This window comes from Macaca nemestrina, chromosome 4 (assembly GCF_043159975.1).
Source record: "Macaca nemestrina isolate mMacNem1 chromosome 4, mMacNem.hap1, whole genome shotgun sequence".
NCBI lineage: Eukaryota > Metazoa > Chordata > Mammalia > Primates > Cercopithecidae > Macaca > Macaca nemestrina.
The window spans coordinates 157175537-157196385 of NC_092128.1; the positions used below are offsets into that span (position 1 = coordinate 157175537).

At 37.5% G+C, this 20849-nt stretch overlaps 1 long non-coding RNA gene across 2 annotated transcripts in view; it reads left to right on the plus strand.

The window, feature by feature from the left end:
- The window catches only part of LOC105483455 (uncharacterized), a 223265-nt gene that overhangs the window by 77945 nt on the left and 124471 nt on the right, over positions 1–20849 (plus strand). The gene's annotated exons all lie outside the window — the stretch shown is intronic.

Consider the following 20849-nt stretch of genomic DNA (forward strand, 5'->3'; position numbering starts at 1 on the left):
TCTCTTTTTTATGCATTTTGTTTTGTCGTCATTGTTGCTTTTTGGTAGAAGTGGCAGTTCTTGTTCCATGGACGAAATAACTTATCTATTTTTCTCTAAGAATATTAATAATGATTTTCCCCCAACTCCTTGAATAGATTCCCTTTTCTTCAAGTTTCATATTGCTGTTGGCTGGTTTTGGTTTGTTTTTCATGTTAGAAACTTTCCTGAGAAATCTTGTGATTTTTGGATATATGCTTATGTATGAGGATTGCTCACGAAAAAGCTGATTGGAACGTTTGCATGTATGTGTGTATGTGTGACTTATTGATTATAGGTTTAACTGTAAAATGTTCTTATTAGGTGTTCTCATAGGGGATCCCAAATCAATAAGTTTAGATGTTTTTCTTATAAATAGCTCAGATTCTCCAGATAAAAATTCTCTCCTGCATGGATGATACAAATCTGTCTACCAGCATCCTTGGAGCTAGGAGGTAAAAATAGGACTGGGAATTTCATTAAAATGTATGGACTTTTACTTAGTTCCCATGTTTTCAATACAGAATACCTGGTTCAAAGGTCTGGTATTGGTATCTCTTAATCCTGAATAGCACTGCACTACATTCCACATTCTCAATCTCTGGTATTCTGCCAGGGTGCAAGTGGCACAGATCTTTGGCTGAGCAGCACGGAAGGAGAAATCTTGAAGTCTTATTGCTTCTCATGTAGGCTTTCAATAAGTCCTCTTATTCCCAGTTCACATTCCCTTGTACTTCTACATGCTAATGATCTCCCCTAGATTCATGAGATTTTTGAGAGTGTATGAAACAAATTGAATACTTTTTTTTTTCCAGATTTACTTACTGCTAGCTTAGGATTTAGCTTCCTGGGGTCTCCAAATTATTTCTTATTTATTCTGCCTTCCCAAATGTTGTGATTATTGTTTTTTCTTCCCTATGCTGTTTTTCTAAGTTGGAAAACCCCTTATTTGACACTTACATTTGTATCATGAAAATTTTCAAGCATGTACAAAATTTTTAAGCATGTAAAAAGTACAGAGATGATAATAATAAGCTTCCATTACTCACTTAGCTTCAACAAGTACCAATATATTGTCAACGTATTAACCAACCCCCCTTCTCCTCCTATTCCAACTTCCCACTACAATGTTTTAAAACAAATCCTAGACACACATAATTTAATTTATAGGTAATGTTCACACTAATATAACAGGTAAAGACTTAAAAAACCTAATTGTAAAACAGCATACGCAACAAAACTGGCAGTAATTATTTAATATAAATCTAATACCAAAATCCACTTCTATTCTGATTATCAGAAAAAGTTGTCTTGTTACTTTTCTTTCTTTTCTAAAAACATTAGAATCTTCATACTGTCTTGTTGATCAGCAAGCAAGCATAGTTGACCCAGTCATCAAACATGAGAAATATGACTGCTCTATCTCTACCCATTTCTGTGGAAGGTTGGTGGCATAGGTAGACATGACCACATGCCCATATCACTTCCGGAGTCTTCATTTAAGCCTTTTACCCAAGCACATTTATTAACAGTGTCCTTGGTCGTGCTCTGAAGTGTTATGATTTGGACAAGAAATTATGTAGTCACTCTATGCATATGGACAGGTTCTATCCCCAATGGAGAAAGCCCGTAAGAAATTTTAATACTTTATTTTCTCTACACATCTTAGGTTTTGTAAAGGACCTACTTTTTAAAATGGGCTTGTGATTTCCATTTTCCTCTTTTACCCACTTCCTCTTTGAAGAGGGGATTGAATAGTCAGGTGAATTTCCTTTATAATGTGTAGCATGCTCTTGAGATACTGCTCCATGTCTTCAGTCCAGAACTTCAGTTTAGGCATGGAATTCTCATTCTACAACCCTAAACTTGAAACATATTGACCTTGGGTACAATAGTGAGATTCACTAATTTGAGGATGGAGATGATTCATAGTACAGTTATTATCATTCTTTAATTAATTACCTGAACAGCTCCTTGTGGCCTGTTCCATCTCCTAGACCCTGTGCCCTCTCTCACCACTCTTATTCAGCATAGTATTAGAAGTTCTGGCCAGGGCAATCAGGCAGGAGAAAGAAATAAACGGTATTCAATTAGGAAAAGAGGAAGTCAAATTGTCCCTGTTTGCAGGGAGTTCCAACACAATGTTGAATAGCAGTGGTGAGAGAGGGCATCCCTGTCTTGTGCCAGTTTTCAAGGGGAATGCTTCCAGTTTTTGCCCATTCAGTATGATATTGGCTGTGGGTTTGTCATAAATAGCCCTTATTATTTTGAGATATGTTCCATCAATGCCGAATTTATTGAGAGTTTTTATCATGAAGGGCTGTTGAATTTTGTCAAAGGACTTTTCTGCATCTATTGAGATAATCATGTGGTTTCTGTCTTTGGTTCTGTTTATATGCTGGATTATGTTTATTGATTTGCATATGTTGAAACAACCTTACATCCCAGGGATGAAGCCCACTTAAGACAGTGTGGCAATTCCTCAAGTATCTAGAACTAGAAATACCATTTGACCCAGCCATCCCATTACTGGGTATATACCCAAAGGATTATAAATCATGCTGCTGCTATAAAGACACATGCACACGTATGTTTATTGCGGCACTATTCACAATAGGAAAGACTTGGAACCAACCCAAATGTCCATCAATGACAGACTGGATTAAGAAAATGTGGCACACATACACCATGGAATACTATGTAGCCATAAAAAAGGATGAGTTCATGTCCTTTGTAGGGGCATGGATGCAGCTGGAAACCATCATTCTCAGCAAACTATTGCAAGAACAGAAAACCAAACACCGCATGTTCTCACTCATAGGTGGGAATTGAACAATGAGAACACTTGGACACAGGAAGGGGAACATCACACACCGGTGCCTGTTGTGGGTTTGGGGGAGGGAGGAGGGAGAGCATTAGGAGATATACCTAATGTAAATGATAAGTTAATGGGTGCAGCACACCAACATGGCACATGTATACATATGTAACACACCTGCATGTTATGCACATGTACCCTAGAACATAAAGTATAATAATAATAATTTTAAAAAGCACCATCCTGCAGTTTACAGTTAAGTTCAACTACCTGATAGGAGGTATATAGTAGGAAGAGCATGAAGAATACATGTTCTAACTTGGGACTAGATTGGGAATGTTCAGGAGATGGACGAAGTAGGAGGTGAGAAAGCAAGGAGGCCAAATGTACTTGTAAAAGCCAGAGGATTGTGCTCATATGAACAACCGGGCAATCCTCCATTATCAAGAATGCAAGACCCATTGTCCTTTTCTTTCTATTTCAAGTTCCTTGTCACTTAAACTCCAAATTTGCTCTTCATATCTTAGTTTCCTCTTCAAGTTTTTCCTTGATTCTCTTAGTCCATTGTCTTCATGTGAATGATATGTCCTTGCTTTGGCTGTATTTGCTATACGCTCTTGAGAGATTTCTGAATTTATCCTCCATTTCTAACCTTGGAAAAGTACAAACAGAGGCTTAAAGACAACTAAGCCATGCCATATAATGACCAACACAAACAAACAAACAAAGCATGGGCATGGCTAGGCACTGGTTTGTTTTGTTTATGTTTCCAAACAATTTCAGATTGTTTGGAAATTATGGTTTTATAAAAGGAAAGTGGACCAACAGTTTTACAGTGCTTTCTAGAATATGTAAACATGAATGACTTCTCAGTGGAAATATAACTAGTTTATAACTGTAACTGCCCAATGGGTTCACCTTGCCCACTGCCTAGAGAGAGCCCGTTTATCAAGACAGGGAACCTTCAATGGAGAAAGAGGAATTCACGCAGAGGCGGCTGTGTGGGAGGCTGGAGTTTTATTTATTTATTTATTATTTATTTATTTACTTATTCATTTATTTTTTTGAGACGGAGTCTCACTCTGTCTGCCAGGCTGGAGTGAGGCGGAACTATCTCAGCTGACAACAAGCTCCGCCTCCCAGGTTCACGCCATTCTCCTGCCTCAGCCTCCCGAGTAGCTGGGACTATAGGTGCCCGCCACCTTATTATTACCCAAATCGGTCTCCCTGAAAACTCGGATACAGAAGGTTTTAAGAATAATTTGGCGAGTAGGGGCTCGGAAAGTGGGGAGTGCTGATTGGTTGGGTTGGAGATTAAATAATTGGGGGTCAAAGTGAATTCTTGGTGACTTCTGTTCCTAGATGGGATCTCAGAACTGGTTGACCCAGATTACCCTTCTGGGTAGTGTCTGTCATCTGCTGCATTGGAATGCAGGGTCTGCAGAAGATCTCAAGCATTGATCTTAGGCTTTACAATATTGATGTTATTCCCAGGAGCAATTTGAGGAGGTTCAGACTCTTGCAGCCCTAAACCATAATTTCTAATCTTGGAGCTAATGTGTTAGTCCTACAAAGGCAGACTGGTCCCCAGGCAAGAAGGAGGTCTTTTTGGGAAAGGGCTATTATCAATTTTGTTTCACAGTCAAACTATATATTAAATTCCTTTCCAGGGTTATTTAGGCCTATGCCCGGGAATGAACAAGGACAGCTTAAAGATTAGAAGCAAAGTGGAGTTGGTTAGGTCCGATCTCTTTCACTGTCATAATTTCCTCAGTTACGATTTTTGCAAAGACGGTTTCGTAACATTCAAACTTAATGCCCATGTGCTTCTGTCAGATTAACGGTATAATCAGGAAAATAGTCTGCTAACTAAGAATGCATGTCACTCGAAAATGGTACCTGAACCTTTTATCATCCAGTGCATAATTTTAACTGCTTTGATAAGGGACATTTTTCCCAATCAACTTTTGCTACTATGAAGACATGATACAAATTTCTAAGTAAACAATGTTTAAATCAAAGTGCAATGTTTATTCTCAAATACATATTTAAATCAATGTAGTCTTTTTAGTTTGATTAAAATATGAATTTCTCATACTTTGTGCTGTATTAAGAAATAACCATCTAAGTTTTTCTCTTTTTGTTCACCTAAACATTTTTCTTCTCCTACATTAAGATACACAAAGGCAGTGAATTATAATTTGTTAATGGTGATCACAGTAACTCAATACTTGAGAAATTCAAATTTTTTTTCATTTCAATATAAATACGTTTTCAGGACAGGCATACAGAGAAAAACTTGAGTGCATTCTGCTTCGTTTGGCTGATTTAGAAGAAAAACAGTAGCAAGTAAAATCGGTGGGGAAAAATTAGACAAGTTTATCTTTTAAAAATTATTTTCATTGTGAAATAATACGTGTTCACATATAAAAGCATAGAAAGGCCTAAACAAGAAAAGAAATGTCTAGAGAACCATTATTAATATTTTTCTATTTCTGTACAGGTTCTTCTCTCTCTATATATACATATAGTGTGTACTTGGGTGTCTGTATTTCATATATATGCACACACACAGACACATACACAGAAATACAGGATATGTATGTGTGTGTGTATATGCATTCCTGCAACTATGTATTCTGTTTTATAATTCTTAAAAATTAACAATAAAATATTAGTATATTCTAATGCTACAATATACAATCTGGAAAAAAGAAAAACCAACTATTCCTTTACTGCGTATTTTAGGTTATTAAGCATTTACTATATGTTGCCTCTGTACTCAGTGCTGTGGTCAGAATTTCTGCTCTAGAGAGCGATCAGTTTAACAGAAAGATTAAACAGACAATTTTGCAAGAGTGATAAATTCTGTAGTAGAAGAATGCCTATGATAATATGGGAACACACAGCAGGGAATTTAATTCATACTGGAAGTAACCAGGATGTTTTATCAGAAAAGGTTCACATCTGAGCTAAGTACTGAAGGGTCAGTATGGGTTTCAGTGAAGGTGGTGGGTCTAGACATGGGGAGGTAGGTGGTGGGTCTAGACATGGGGAGGTAGGTGGTGGATCAGCTTGAAAGTTATGAGAGTAAAGCACATTAGAAAAAGTGAAAGCAGTTTCCTATCACCACAGGATAGGGTAACGAGAGAGGCGTGGTGAAGTGATGAATGATAAGGCTGGAGAATTAGGTAGGAACAGATAATTAAAAATCAGTGTAAGTGTTTGAATTTCATTCAGAAAGTACTTGAGAGCTAAGGAAACATTTTAAACTGGGGAGTGGTGTAATCAGATTTGCAATTTCCAATGCTCTACTGAGCAGTCTGGTGAGTGCATTGGAAGAGATGAAGTATAGAGTTATAAAGAGTAGTGAGAATTGATCATGATTCTGTGAAAGGAGATAAATATATACGTATACTGAAGAAGAGGCAGTGGGGAGGAAGAGGAAGGGGTAAACCTGACGGTTAAGTTTTGACAGTAATATTGCTGGGGCTGAGTGATTGTGTGTGAAGTATGAAGGAGAGGAAAAAGACAATGGTAATATTTGGATTTATAATTTGAAATCTAGATGGGTGATTGAGCACTGTAGAGAATAAGATTTTAGAAAAAAGATGAGTTTCATTTTGAACAGACTGGGTTTGAGATTCATGTGGAACATTCAAAATAAGTCATTGGGTAGAAGGGCTGAGCTGAAAATTTAGAGTGGCTAGGACGACAGATCAGTGTATCTCAACTTTGCTGTACATAATAAACAGCTTTAAAAAATTTTTATTGCCTATGCTACATTCCACACCAATTAAATCAGAATCTCTAGGAGCAGGAACTAAGCACTGACTTTTTTTTTTTTTTAACTTTTATTTTAAGTTTAGGAGTACATGTGTAGGATGTGCATAGGTAAAGTGTGTCATGGGGTTTGTTGTACCAATTATTTCATTACCCAGATATTAAGCCTAGTATCCATTAGTAATTTTTCTTGAGTCTCTCCCTCCTTCCACCCTCCATCCTCCAACAAGCCTCAGTGTGTGTTGTTCCCCTCTATGTGCCCATGTGTTCTCATCATTTAGCTCCACTTGTAAGCGAGAATATATGGTATTTGGTTTTCTGTTCCTGCATTCGTTTGCTAAGGATAATGGCCTCCAGCTCCATCCATGTCCTGGCAAAGAACATGATCTTGTTCTTTTTATGGCTGCGTAGTATTACATGGTATATATGTACCACATATTCTTTATCCAATCTATTACTGGTGGGTATTTGGATTGATTCCACGCCTTTGATATTGTGAATAGTTCTGCAGTGGACATACGTGTACATGTGTCTTTATATTTGAATGATTTATTTTCCTTTTGATATATACCCCAGTAATGGGATTCCTGGGTCAAATGGTATTTCTGAATTTAGATCTTTGTGGAATCATCACTGCACTGTCTTCCACAATCATTGAATTAATTTAATTTACACTCCCACTAACAGTGTATAAGCATTCCTTTTCCTGCACAACCTCTCCAGCATCTGTTATTTTTTGAATTTTGATAATAGCCATTCTGATTGGTGTGAGATGGTATCTCATTGTGGTTTTGATTTTCATTTCTCTAATGATCAGTGATGCTGGGCTTTTCTTCATATGCTTGTTGGCCACATGTATGTCTTCTTTTAAAAAGTGTCTGTTCATGTCCTTTGCCACTTTTTAATGGAGTTTTTTTTTTTTTCTCGTACATTTGGTTAAGTTCCTCATAGAAAACACTGAAATTTCAAAAACTCCTTGGATGGTGCCAGTGGGCATCCCGAGATTTAGACTCACTCTCCCAGAGAGATGACATAGACCAGTGGGTCTCACTGTTGACTCCAGAATAGAATCATTTGAAGTGCTTTAAGAATTTTCAAGATCCAGGTCACATTGAGCAAGCATTAAATGGGAATATATGGAGATAGAGCCCAGATAGTAATATTTTTGATACCAGCTTTATTGAGGTATAATTTGCATAATATATAATTCATCCTTTTGAGGTGTACAATTCAGTGTTTTTTAGTATACTAAGTGTATATGTACAATTCATATCAGTGGTGTTATACAATATACATTCTCAAATGTAGCTTTAATGTTGAATTGAAATAGGAATAACACACATCCCTGTCTTGTTTCTGATCTTAGAGGAGAAGCATTCTTTTTTTTATGATTAATTACAATGTTAGCTGTGGGTGTTGTTAGTTTGTTGCTATGGATGCTTGTTTGTTTATTGAGTTTCCTGAATTAATTGTGAAGAGTCTGACTTGCTGTCACGCATACCCCTCAATATCTCTGATCAGTTGGCTTAGCAGTCAGCTAATGACTTCACATAGATTTCTTTGAATGCATTGAACCAGCAAGTAGCTGTCATTTTACTGAAGGGCTTTGGGTGCATGTGTTTGAGGGGAATATTTCAACATTCCAGCAGGCAGTTTGAAAACTCTACTTTAGCCTTCATTTCCTGCTTGTGCAAAGCCTCAGAATTATCCACAGGTGAGAGATTAAGGCCTTCCCAGGTCTTTTTTGTATGTGTGCACATTCCTGCAAGTGCATATGATCTTCTAGAGTTCCAGGAATATGTTAGATATTTTCAACATTCCATATAAAAATCCCATCCCCCAGTGTTTTCTTTTAAAGTTTTTGGTAAGTCTCTTGACCCAACTTGTGTCACTGCCTCAGCTGCACAATTGAATAATTGGCACTGATTGATTTTAACAAATTCTTTAAGGACAGGGCTGTTCATACCAAATAAGCTGCTGCCTTAGATTTGAGTCAACTGTCAGTCACATCATCAGATAAAAACAAGCCCTGAGTGTGAAAGTGCTAGTGAGGTGAAGAGTGACAGTTCTCTAGGGATAGGATTTTCCAGGAACTCCAAACCCACTCACTCCCTCCTGGTGGCTCTTAGGCTTCTAGAGTTTACAGTTCGTGTAGCTTTTGGTTGGAAGGCTACCATGGACATAGGGAGGGGGAATAGGGCAGATTTAAGTGCCACAAAGCTTGCTGTTTTTACCAAGGGCCAGTTGATTTTCTGGAATAAATGTTCCTCAGATTCTTGCAAGCCTTTGCTTAATTGCTAGAGTTCTGGCAAAATTTATTTTTCTCCTTTTTTAGTAGTATTCTCTCTCTCTCTTTTTTTTAATGGAGGAGAGGATTTATGGAGGTCTGTACTCTGCCATTCAGAAGCGTTTGCTCTTATAATTTGCATACCACCTTATAGATTCCAATGTTCAGGAAAAGTTGAAAAACACTGGTTTTTAGAGAAAAGAAGATCAAGGGTCAGATTCTAGAAAACACAAGCATTTAAGACCCGGAAGAGGAGGAGGAGCAAGAGCTTATAAATAAGGCAGATGAGGAATGGTTCTGAAATGAATGGGCTTATAAAAAGCAAAAGAGAAAAGAGTTCTAGGAATAGGCTAATTAAAGCTATTGAATGCTGCCTACCCAGATTAGAAAGTTGATTGAAAAAATACTGATTTGAATTATCTGCTAAAAAGTCACTGAGATATATGTTTTTAGAACAATTTCAGTGAAGTGATGGGGCAGAACCCTGACTTTAGTAAGTTGTTACATAAATGGGAGGTTAAAAAAGGGAAAAGAATTATAGGCAGCTCAGAAGGAACTGGACTGAGAAGGGAAGGAGAGATAATATAGGCCCGTAGCTGGAACAAGACGCGAAGTAAAGAAAGTTGTGTTCTCCCAGGGTTCAGTTAAACTGCTCTAGTTATTATTCATAAGTTTTCTTTTTGGCATCTCTTCTAGACCGTAGGGCTATCACTAGTGATTTGGACTTGTGGGTGAGAAGAGTGACCTTTCTTCCATTACGTAATGAAGAAATGTAATCCCAGACATATTAGTTGTGCCTCTAAACAGATTCTCAATGAAATGGTGGTGACAAATAATAACTGGATCTATGAGGGGCAGTAGACTGAAGCATGCATAAAGTCTGAGAAAACTGAGATTAAATCCCCGCTTCACCACCCTACTGGTACTAGTTGTATGACCTTGACCAAATTACTTACGCTCTCTTGACTATGCTTTCCTTGTGTGAATAATAATACTAATCATTCAAGATTGTCGTGTAGGTTAATTGAGACAATGCCCAGTCTTGGCAATAAAGAGAACTCCTAGTTCTGCCTCTTGGATGCTGTGTTAGAATGGAAGAATTAGCTTTTTAATATCTCCATTTTCTCATCTATAAAATAAAAAAGTTGGTTTATATACTCTTTATGCTTCTTTTCAACTTTAACTTATATGAGCTTCCAATTTCTTTAGTTCAGTGCTATGCTTCTTGTACTTTGTGGACTAAATAGATATTTCGAGTTGGCCTAGGACTTAAACCATTCTGTAGATGATAGTTTCCACCAGAAAAGGCATTCCAAAGAATTGACTTACAAATAAACTGTGGAAGGTAGCTCTGCCAAGCTGGGTAGTAGTTTTAAATAGATGGGCTCAACCTAGGATACATAATAGAGAAGCTCACCAATGCATATTTCAAATCCTTTAGAAATGAGCTTAGAAGAGAGGCACAAGTGGCATAAAATCAGATTTCAAAGTTAAGTCTCTGTTTTGGGGACTCCTGGATTGAGCATTATAACTAAAATCTTTCTTTGTTTATGAATGTTTATAAATGCTAGCTTTTGGCAGTTGAGGAGACTTTGAAGCAGCAAACTGCACAAGGAAGGAGGACAAGTTTGAAGTCAGAGAGTGTTCAGTAAGGGTAAAGCAGAGAAAAAGAGTGAGTCATTGGTTGCAGGATGATTGGTAAGACCAGCAAGTGTTATGAGACCTGGATTGGATGAGGGACTCAGAGACTCAGGAAAAGGGAGAACTGGAGGCCCGGCAAGGCTGAGATGGGCCAGAACAGGAAGAACAAAACCAAAAGGATTTGCCTTCTCAGAGACTGATTTGTTTTTCCCACCAGTGATTTTGGCTTGTTTTGTTGAATTCACCGATGCATTGTGGTAAAATTTTATTTGAGTAGGTAGTATGTAATTTAACCTCCCATTTCAGGACAATTAAAGACGTGCTCATTTTCTTTTAGCAGATTAGTGCTTTAAAGGTTAAGGAAAATTAACTTAGAGATTTAAAAGGAGATGAAATAATTAGGAAATAAAAACATTGAAAAACAATACCACATGCATTGTGATTTTATTAAGAACCAGTTTTTACACAACTTTTAACACATGGTGTCCCAACTGTGATTTCTGCCTAAATTGTAAAACTATGTCTGCTTTGAAATTTTTTTTCTCCCCTTGCTTATTTCCTTCAGGTGGTCTGTCACATACATTTATGTTTAAATTAAAGATGGCCAATTTTCCTTTAAGGTTGTTCCAGTTCCATACCACTTCTCGAAATAACTGGAGCTGTCCAGCATAGGCTGGGAATACCCTGTCTACATTGTCTGCCTTACTGGAGGCTTCACATTGTCTCAGAGACACTTTGCTCGTGTATACCATTTGGCAAGAAAGAGTCATTGGCATGTCCTTGGATGACCCCTTGTCTAGGTGGACTTTTTGGATGGTACTGTTGATCAATGGGGGCTTTGTAGGCGGGCAGGCAGCGCCGCTGCCCTGAAGATCTCTTCCGCACCCTGCAAATGACACTAACATTATGAAAAATTTCTCCAAAGACAGACATTTTCAATTAGCCAAATTACTCTAACAGTAATTTAAATCAGGAAGATTTAAGGCAGAGCTAGTTTCTATGCCAGCCAAGAAGACTCCTCTGCCAGTTGAAAGGCAAGCACATCCTTCCCTGCCAGCTTCAATGAGATGGTTCTTGCAGTGACAGCAGATCTACTGTGCATGTTTGATTTAAAGCGCTCCATTACCATACCTTTGTAATTATCATCAGGCAATGATGAGTCCTGGGGAAAGTATGGATCTTAAATTTGAGGATCCAGAAGCCCAATCAAAATGCAGCACATGAAATGAATCTTTCTTCTTGGTATATCTCCTCTTTTCAACCAATTGGTCTTGATTTAAGTAAAACTGTAGCAAAACCCTGTGCCAATATTGCGATTCATTTTCACTTTGCTAATCAAAATGTTGTTTCAGAAGGCTCTGATGGTCTTCAAGACACCTTATAGGAGGTATGATTTTTCTTTAAGTTGGCTGGCATAGATCCTTTATTTCACATAAGTCATGAGAACGATTTCTAAAGGCTCCTTTGATTGGTAAATTCTCTTATTCTGGGATAATGCTCTCACAATGATTCCATGAGGCAAATATTATATTGCTGATTTTTTTTTTTAAATTTTGCTGTTCCTTAAGGTTAATGATATGTAGACTACTGTAAATCTGCCTTTTTCCTACCTAGGGACTGTATGTTATTTAGGAAACAAAAATTTCAGAGGATTTGTAAGGATGAGAGAGGTTGCTTTTTCTTTATAAGGTCTAATTTCAATTAGCAGCATTTTGTTAAATATCTAACTTTGTCCATTGCCCTGTGCTTTACTTATAGTTAAGCAGCATGATGTGAAGAAGGAGGCTGAGATTTAATTCCAGATCTCAGCACAAATCTGAATTCTTCTTACTTGCAAATTGGTGTGACCATGGATAGATATCTTTACCCTCTTCCATCTCAAATTTTCGTGCAATATGGTGGTATTGGAATAGACCCTCTCTAGGTCCCCTCCGTCTTTGACACCTGTGATTCCATGAATATGGGAATCCTCCTCTTGAAGAATGAACCATCAGCCCCCAAGTTTACTACTTAGTATACGATTTTGTTTAAACAGTTATTTATGACATTCTCGCAATGCATATTTAGGAACCCTTTTCTTCCAGGACTTCTCTTCCACCTGTCTTTTATTATTTCAGATAATGGAAATTTGAAACCAAAAAGGGATATATCAGCATTATTCTTATATTCATAGACTCAGGGTTAGAATGGAACTGGCTCCTTCTGGCTGGGGGAATAGTATCCTCACCAGGACACCTGTATCTAATAGGCTCATGTAGCCTTTAACATTTGCCCACTTTGTATTACTATATTAAATACAGAGTGCTGCCTTGCCAGTTGAATGATAAGTTCTTGTAGGTCCGGGGTCGTGCTTTTGGGCTCCAAATATCTCTGGCACCTACTATGTAACAGCTAGCCCCACAGCTAATCACTTAATAAGTTGTACACCATGATTTTTTTTTATTTCTAAGAAAAACCTTATGGAAAAATTGTACTAAAGATTTCCTTTTAATCACTGAAATGCAAACAATTTTCCACAACATCCAATGAAAACAGAATGTATAAATGAATCATTTGGTGTACTGTAATCAACTGAAGTCCAATTTGGTGTAATTAGTGTCAATTTGTTTTTAATTGACAATTCCTCTTATAAATAATATAGTATATAGCTAAGTAGTTCTACTTCACAAATAGCTTACCTGCCTAGTACATAATTTTATACTAAATATCTGTGTAGTCTTTCTCCTCTTAAAACAATACAATAAAAAAATAGAAAACACACACACACATAGAACTGTATACTTTGAAAACCAGAATATTTCAGTTTAGAAGGCAAATATCCCAGTCTCACAGACTTTAAGGATGTCTCCCTTCACTGAGCTCTTCAGCTACGATTTGGCTGTACTGGTTTGGCACTGTGATGCATATGTTGTGCTGGGATTGGGTTGCTATCACAGTATTGGATGTTGGTACTGCCTCTTCAGCTAGATTGCAAATTTATTGACAGAAAAGACTATGTATTTTATGTTACTTTATTCCAAGTGTCTAATAGAGTTTTATTTATTTAGAAAGATCTCAATTTATAGTTGCTGCAATCATGCAGGTAGGGCAATAGACACATTGCTCATTGAAAGCTCGCAATAAAATCAACAAATATAAGTCTATTTGTTAAACTTATTAATTTACAAAACACAGAAGTATCTATTTTTATACTAATTAAACTACTGTAAATTTTGTATCCTGTTTTTCTTATGTGAAAATGTATATTTTGATCTTTTAGATGTTGCCATAGAGTTTAATCTGGGATCTTATGTGGCATAGGATATTTTAAGAGTTAAAATGCTTTTGATTCAGCTAAAATAACAAATGCATTAGATAATTAAATTTTTCTATATCAACACTGCTGCAAACATTAAAATGCGAGGTAGTTTTGAAATTACTGAAAAAAGATAGATTTTTATTAATAGTAATTTATATGATGTCTAATTCATGTCTCAGAAATGCACTTATAAATAATCCTTAAATTATATCTTTCCCTTATATTTGAAGAATTTTTGGCTTTTTTCAGAGGAAAACTATCCTACACCTCTTATAGCACAGTAAATAAAACATCTATAAAGGTAGGTAGTAAAAAAGGGACAGTCTAGAAAAATCTGTATAAATCAGGATCCTGAGAGTTCTTTTTAAGATTCAGGATGAGAAGTAATTTTTCAAATTAAAGTCCCTTTGTGTGAATATGATAGTTCAATATTTTATAAATATTGAATAAATTATTATTTCCTACAACTTATGAGCATTTGGACAATTGAACCTATGTTTGGAATATAAGTATGTGTCTGTCTATGTGGGGAAGAGATGATGATCAATGCCTGACACTGTGTGTCTTGAAAAAGACTAGGCAAAAGAATTTCGAAGTTTTACAGAAGGCAGAAAGGATGCTTAGTAGGATTCTTTATGGTACAAATTCGAAAGTGCGTGATGGAAGTGCTTCTTCATGCTTAAATCTTAAAAGTATCAATAATATTATTATATGATACAAATAATGAGCTTGGCAGAGGTAAAATCTTGCAGAAATCATGCTAGATGCTTACGTTTCCCAACAACCCTGCAATATAGACATTAACATCCCCTTTACATTTGAATAAACTGGATCTTACATACTTAAGAACCTGAAGCAAATAAGTGTTGAAACTAAGTATGATTCCAAATCCCTCACACGCCGAACTTTATGTTCTTGTATTGCATCATGTGGATTTCCTGTGCTGAGGAAAAAGTTATTTTTCCTTTTACTATCTATAATATAAGTAGTTATTTGCATACTGGTTCTGGCACTGTCTTACACAGGACCTTCCAATAACTGCCAGTCACATAGTGACGATTATGCTTGATTAAGCAGATCCAGTAAGTACTTGATCGACTTTTTCCCATAAATGCTGACATTCTGCAGCCAAAGGGAAAAGAACACTTGCCATTATTCTGAGCACTCCGGGCATCTCCCCTCATCCCTCTGATAATACCAGACCCTGAGTTTCCTAAGATCAATGTTCCCAGATTATTAGTCTCCGCCCCAATTCCAGGGTTTCCATCAAATTCTTCCTGGGTAATTTGAGATTTTGAGGTCTGTAAGTCCTACAGGCAGGCAGGTGACAATTTGTGAGATTTGGGAGTATGTTCAGCAAGTATCATTGTTGCTATTGGTCATTCTATCCCAGATAATTCACTGTTAGCAATGTTGAAGCCCTCACAGTGCTCCAGAATCCTCTAGAAATACACAGGAAAGAGTGCTTTGAAAATTGTTAATGCATGCTATTATGAGAATATAAATATCCCCACAAGATAACCTCATAGCTATTGGCTAGCACATTGTTTTATAGTCTGCTGATCGGATGACTTCAGCAGTTTCTCAAAAGGTGGCCCAAGGTTCATGTGTATCAGAATTGCTGAACAATCTTGATACCCCTCTGGGCCCTATCCCCCTGCCTCAGATTACCATACCCTCTAACACAGAGTATTAGAGTAATATAAGTAGCTTAATGTAATAAAGTTTAATTTTATGTAGCACTCAAATGGGGGTCAAGCAACATTCCTGAATGGCTTTCCTCCAAAAATGACCCAGGGATGTGAGCTCTTCCTTTGTTGGGTTCCCCGTTTCAGAGTTCCATGCTTCCGGTCATTTAGATGAAGAGATGAAGGCAGCCAAAGAAAGAGTAAGGAAAACCTAGTGAGAAGAGGACATGAATCTCAAAGCAGATATTATGCGCCAGGCCCTACCTTTGATGTGAACTGATTACAGGGACCCAGCTGAATGCAAGAGGGCTGGGAATATGTCCAGGAGGCTAACAAACACACTTTGGGGAACACATAGCATTTTCTCTGCCTCATAAGTTATGTGAGTAAGGCTGATTAGAATGGAGAAAAGCCAAGTCAAGTAAGCATGCCACGTTTTGATTGAAATGGAATTTTAATGGGCACCCAAAAATGCCTTTCTAGTTAATATCAGCCTGTGCAAAGAAGCTGGGATCATAATGTGACTTTTAGGCAGGTTGTTTTCATTTCCATACGTCTGCAGTATGGTCTTTGGGAAAATTCAAATGGGAACTGTTGATAAGGGATATCTGAAACCAGGGCCAGCTTCATGTAACCTGTGTTGTTGCACAGGGCTGTGCTCTCACAAAGGTCCACATCTGGCTTAATGCTCCGGTACTGTATTGCTGTCTTTAAATTCTTAATCATTTTGAACAAGAGGTCGTGCATTTTCATTTTGCGCTGGACCATTTTCTAAGCACTCAGGCTGTCTCCCGTTATGTAGCTGGTCCTACCTGAAACTTGCGCCTCATCAGTGATTAAAATTAAGGCTTCAAGGATAAAATGAAGACACAGTCTTTAAGATGCAGTCAATGCTAATTGACCTTTTAAGGAAGACAAGTTACAGTCATAAAGTTCCAAGGGTGGGGGTGTGGACTCATACAGGTGCATATGAACATGGGCCTGTGCAAAGTTTATTAGGAGCAATTTGTTTTAATTGATATTCATTGGGCATCATTCCATTGTTTATTCTTACCTACTCATGTGAGGAGTTGGTTGATGTCAATTGCACAAACATTTGTTTCAGATAAATGGGTGTTTCAGTTGGATAAATTTTAATTAAGTAACCTTTACTGCACAAGTTGTTGCTTTTGAAGTCGGGAGTAAAATGCCTATAATTTATTAATTCTATAATCCAGAATCTGAAGATATTGAATCTTGTCTACTGTAACCCTGAATATAATCTTCCCTATGAATGTCCTAAATATTTGGCCACAAGAATAAAGAATACAAAACATTTCCAATGTATTGTTAAATTCCTCTCCTACTGCAAATGTGTAAGCACAATTTAATTATTCTCAAGCTCATATACACAGAACTTGATTGCTGAAGCTAGTAAGCAAAGTAGCCAAAAGTCTTGAATGCCCAGATCATTTGGTTCTGAAATAATTTATTTGTAATCGCTGCTTCCACACCACTTGTATACATTACTTACTGTAGTTTATCACATTTCATAGGGATGTATTTATTTACACATATGTCAAAGGACCACACTGAACTCTTAATTCCTTGGGAACAGGTGCTGTAGCTTATTTTTCCCAGAGCCTAGCAGATTTACCAGGTACCTAGGACATATTCAATAAAGAGTTGATGAGGGAATGGAGAAACAAATAAATTATGATACAAAAAATCACTTTTCTTTCAGGGAGTGGCAAAGTATATATTTACAGGTCTTCAAAGAGCCTTCTGCTGTTAATAAAGCCAAAATCAGAATGTTTTTGCTTTGCAAGAATATTTTAAACTTGTATAATGCTCTTTAGCCTGTAACAGCTATGTTACAAGGAAATTTAAAACATTTGAGGGATAAAAATAGCATATACTTAACTGTCATATTCATAAATTCATTTTATTGAAGGAGCTTTCTGTCCTGTTTAAAAAAAAATTTGTCGATTGAACACACGCAACACATATACAAGAAAAAAAGAACAGGCCGGTGCAGTGGCTCAGGCCTGTAATCCCAGCACTTTGGGAGGCCAAGACGGGTGGATCACCTGAGGTCGGAAGTTCGAGATCAGCCTGGCCAATGTGGAGAAACCCCATCTCTACTAAAAATACAAAATTAGCTGGGTATGGGAGTGCATGCCTGTAATCCCAGCTACTCAGGAGGCCGAGGCAGGAGAATCACTTGAACTGGGGAGGCGGAGGTTGTGACGAGTCGAGATTATGCCATTGCACTCCAGCTTGGGCAACAAGAGCAAGACTGTCTCAAAAAAAAAAAAAAACCAGGAAGGAAAAAAAGAGAAAGGAAGGAAGGAAAGGAAAGAAAGAAAGAGAGAGAGAGAGAAAGAAAGAGAAAGAAAGAAAGAAAGAAAGAAAGAAAGAGAAAGAAAGAAAGAAAAGAAAGAAAGAAAGAGAAAGAAAGAAAGAGAAAGAAAGAAGTTTTAAGGGCTATGGATGTTTATATATATTTGTATTAAACTTACTGCTAATAATCTACTTTTTCCTATGGTCTACTAATAAATGCCAAGAATAGGGGTAATGATCCTCTTGTTTAATGCTGGAAATCGTTTATTTGCTGTGCTAGTTTCCTGTGGTTGTTATAACAAATTCACCAACAACTTGGTGGTGTAAACCAACAGAAATTAATTCTCTCTTGGTTTTGGAGATCAGTCAGAGATTGGTATCAATGGACTAACATCAAGGTGTGTCTGCAGGGCCACACTTTCTCTAGAGGTGCTGGGGGAGAATCCATTCCTTGCCTCTTCCAGCTTCTGGTGGCTTCCAGCTTTCCCTGCTTATGGTTACTTCACTCCAATGATCAAGGCCAGCATCTTCACATCTCTTTTTCCTCTGTCTTCACATGATCTTTTCTTTTCCACGGGTTAAATCTCCCTCTACCTTTCTCTTATAAGGACACTTGTGGTTGCATTTAGGGGCCCACTCACTCCTCATTTTTAAATCCTTAATTTAGTCACATCTGCAAAGACCCTTTCCCCAAATAAGGTGCAATTTGCGAGGTTCCATTGATTCAAATCTTTTGTCTTTGGGGGCAAAGATTCAGCCTCCTACACTTGCTCGGCCCACTGTTTTCATTAATGACTAAGTAATGGGATTTTAGATGCTGTACCCTAGTATACTTTTCTCCACACTCCCTGACACAGGAATAATAATACTGTGTAATACCTGAGCATTGGAAAACTATCAACTAAATAACACTATCAAGAAAACACTGCCTAAAGAAGCAGGCTTTGGCAAGTAGGGCTCAGAGATGGAGCTCATAACTTCATGATAATACTTCCCATAAATTCAAGTAAAGTTAATTGTCTCCCCCAAAGCAAGGCCATTAAGCCGCTTACTGCTTCTACCTTAAGAATTTATTTTGATATTTCTTGTTGCCCTACCTTTTCAATAGTCTTTTACTTTTTACCCAGAGGGGATGTAAACACCTCCCTGACAGTCCTTTATTGTATATTTCATCTCTAAGTATAATAAGAGAGGGAAATAAATGACCAAATAGGTCCTAATAAGCTCTGCAGTCATCCAAGACAAAAGGCTCTAGAAGACTACAGTAGGTAGAGCTTCATTTTTAAATACAAATCCTAACAAATGGAAAAAAAATAAGTAGATCTGCATTCCCTACCCAAACAACTGAACTGTTAGTGACTTTGTCACTAACTAGGAGAAGATTTTCTACTTTATTTATTTCCATTGTGCTGAGGTGAAGATTTTCTATTTTATTTATTTCCATTGTGCTGAGGTAAGACCATCCTAAACATGAAAGAAGGTGTTTCATTCCTTCGACACATTTCTATGAATCTCCTACTATATGCCAGATATATTGTGTGCCAAGCACCGGCTAGTTTAGTTGCTTTCTTTCACCCTCTCTGCCTATAGTTTTTCATGTAATTTGCAAGTTCAAAACTTTGCAAAGTCCTATGCTTGGCCATTTAAATCTGAGCCAAGGTCACATAAGGACAATTTAGTTAGAGTGGGAGAGAAAAGGAAAAAACAAGAAAGCTAACAAGTTACATAAATGTCCTCTAGCAAGCAGGTTCCTTGTTCTGAGGGCTAATGTACTGTAGCAATTCATCAGTCTTTCTAATAGTCTTTTAACTTCTGTCAGAAAGTCTACTGAATGCTAACATTTTAAATGTTTAATATTCTAAAACATATTTTCATTAATCATGCAAATTATCTGGACATCCATATTTTACAATAACCTCTTTTGAGACTAAGAGGCCTAAGAACGTGTGTATGAGAGCCTGATGTTAGTGAGTGATACTGTAGATGAAGTACAACTTAGAATTAAAGAATTTTAGATGTGAAAAATTGCTAATATAATTTTAGTATCTATGTGCTATCATATTTATACACATCCCCCAAAATGCTATTAATGTCAGATATTTCTAATTAGGTAGCATGCAGACTAAGATATGCACTTCCTTCAGTCTGCTTTATCATATGGTTGCTGGATGGATATTAATATTGTTCAGTGGTACATTGTCCCAATAGAAATGACCCTGTGTTTCATAGTAAAGTGGGCAGTGGATTTTGTTATTAGTAAAGGAGAAAAGAAGTGTTAATTGCAGTTAGGTTGGCCTGAACTGCAACATGAAAACCTCCATTTATATGCTGCCAGTCACTCCAATTCCAGAAATTCTTAGCTTCTGGGAAAAAGGAGAAGTATATGTCTGGGCCCCATGAAACAGGTGGATTAAGAATTGAAAGGGTACAAGACATGAATTTTGATGGAGTTAGTGGAAATTCTTTGCCCTTTTCTCTTTTCTTTCTCCTCTCCTCTCCTCTCCTCTCCGCTCTGCTCCTCTCCTCTCCTCACCTCTCCCCTCCCCTCCTCTCCGCTCCCCTCCCCACCCCACCCCTCCCTTCCCCTCTCCTCTCCTCTCCCCTCTGCTCCCCTCCCTTCTTTTCTTTTCTTTTCTTTTTTTCTTTCTTCTCCTGAAGCAACTTGATTGCCAGCAAGGCTGGTGGCAGGTAGTGAAATAGAAAAAAATGACCTGAGACCATGTATGTGTAGTTATACTGGAGTCACAGAGCTCACTGCATTCAAGAACATGGCCTAAGTAATTAGAAGTCATGGCTGGGTGTGGTGGCTCATGCCTGTAATCCCAGCACTTTGGGAGGCCAAGGCAGGTGGATCACGAGGTCAGGAGTTCAAGACCAGCCTGACCAACATGGTGAAACCCTGTCTCTACTTAAAAAAAATATATATATATATAAAAGTTGGCCAGGCGTGGTGTTGCACACCTGTAATCCCAGTTACTCAGGAGTCTGAGACAG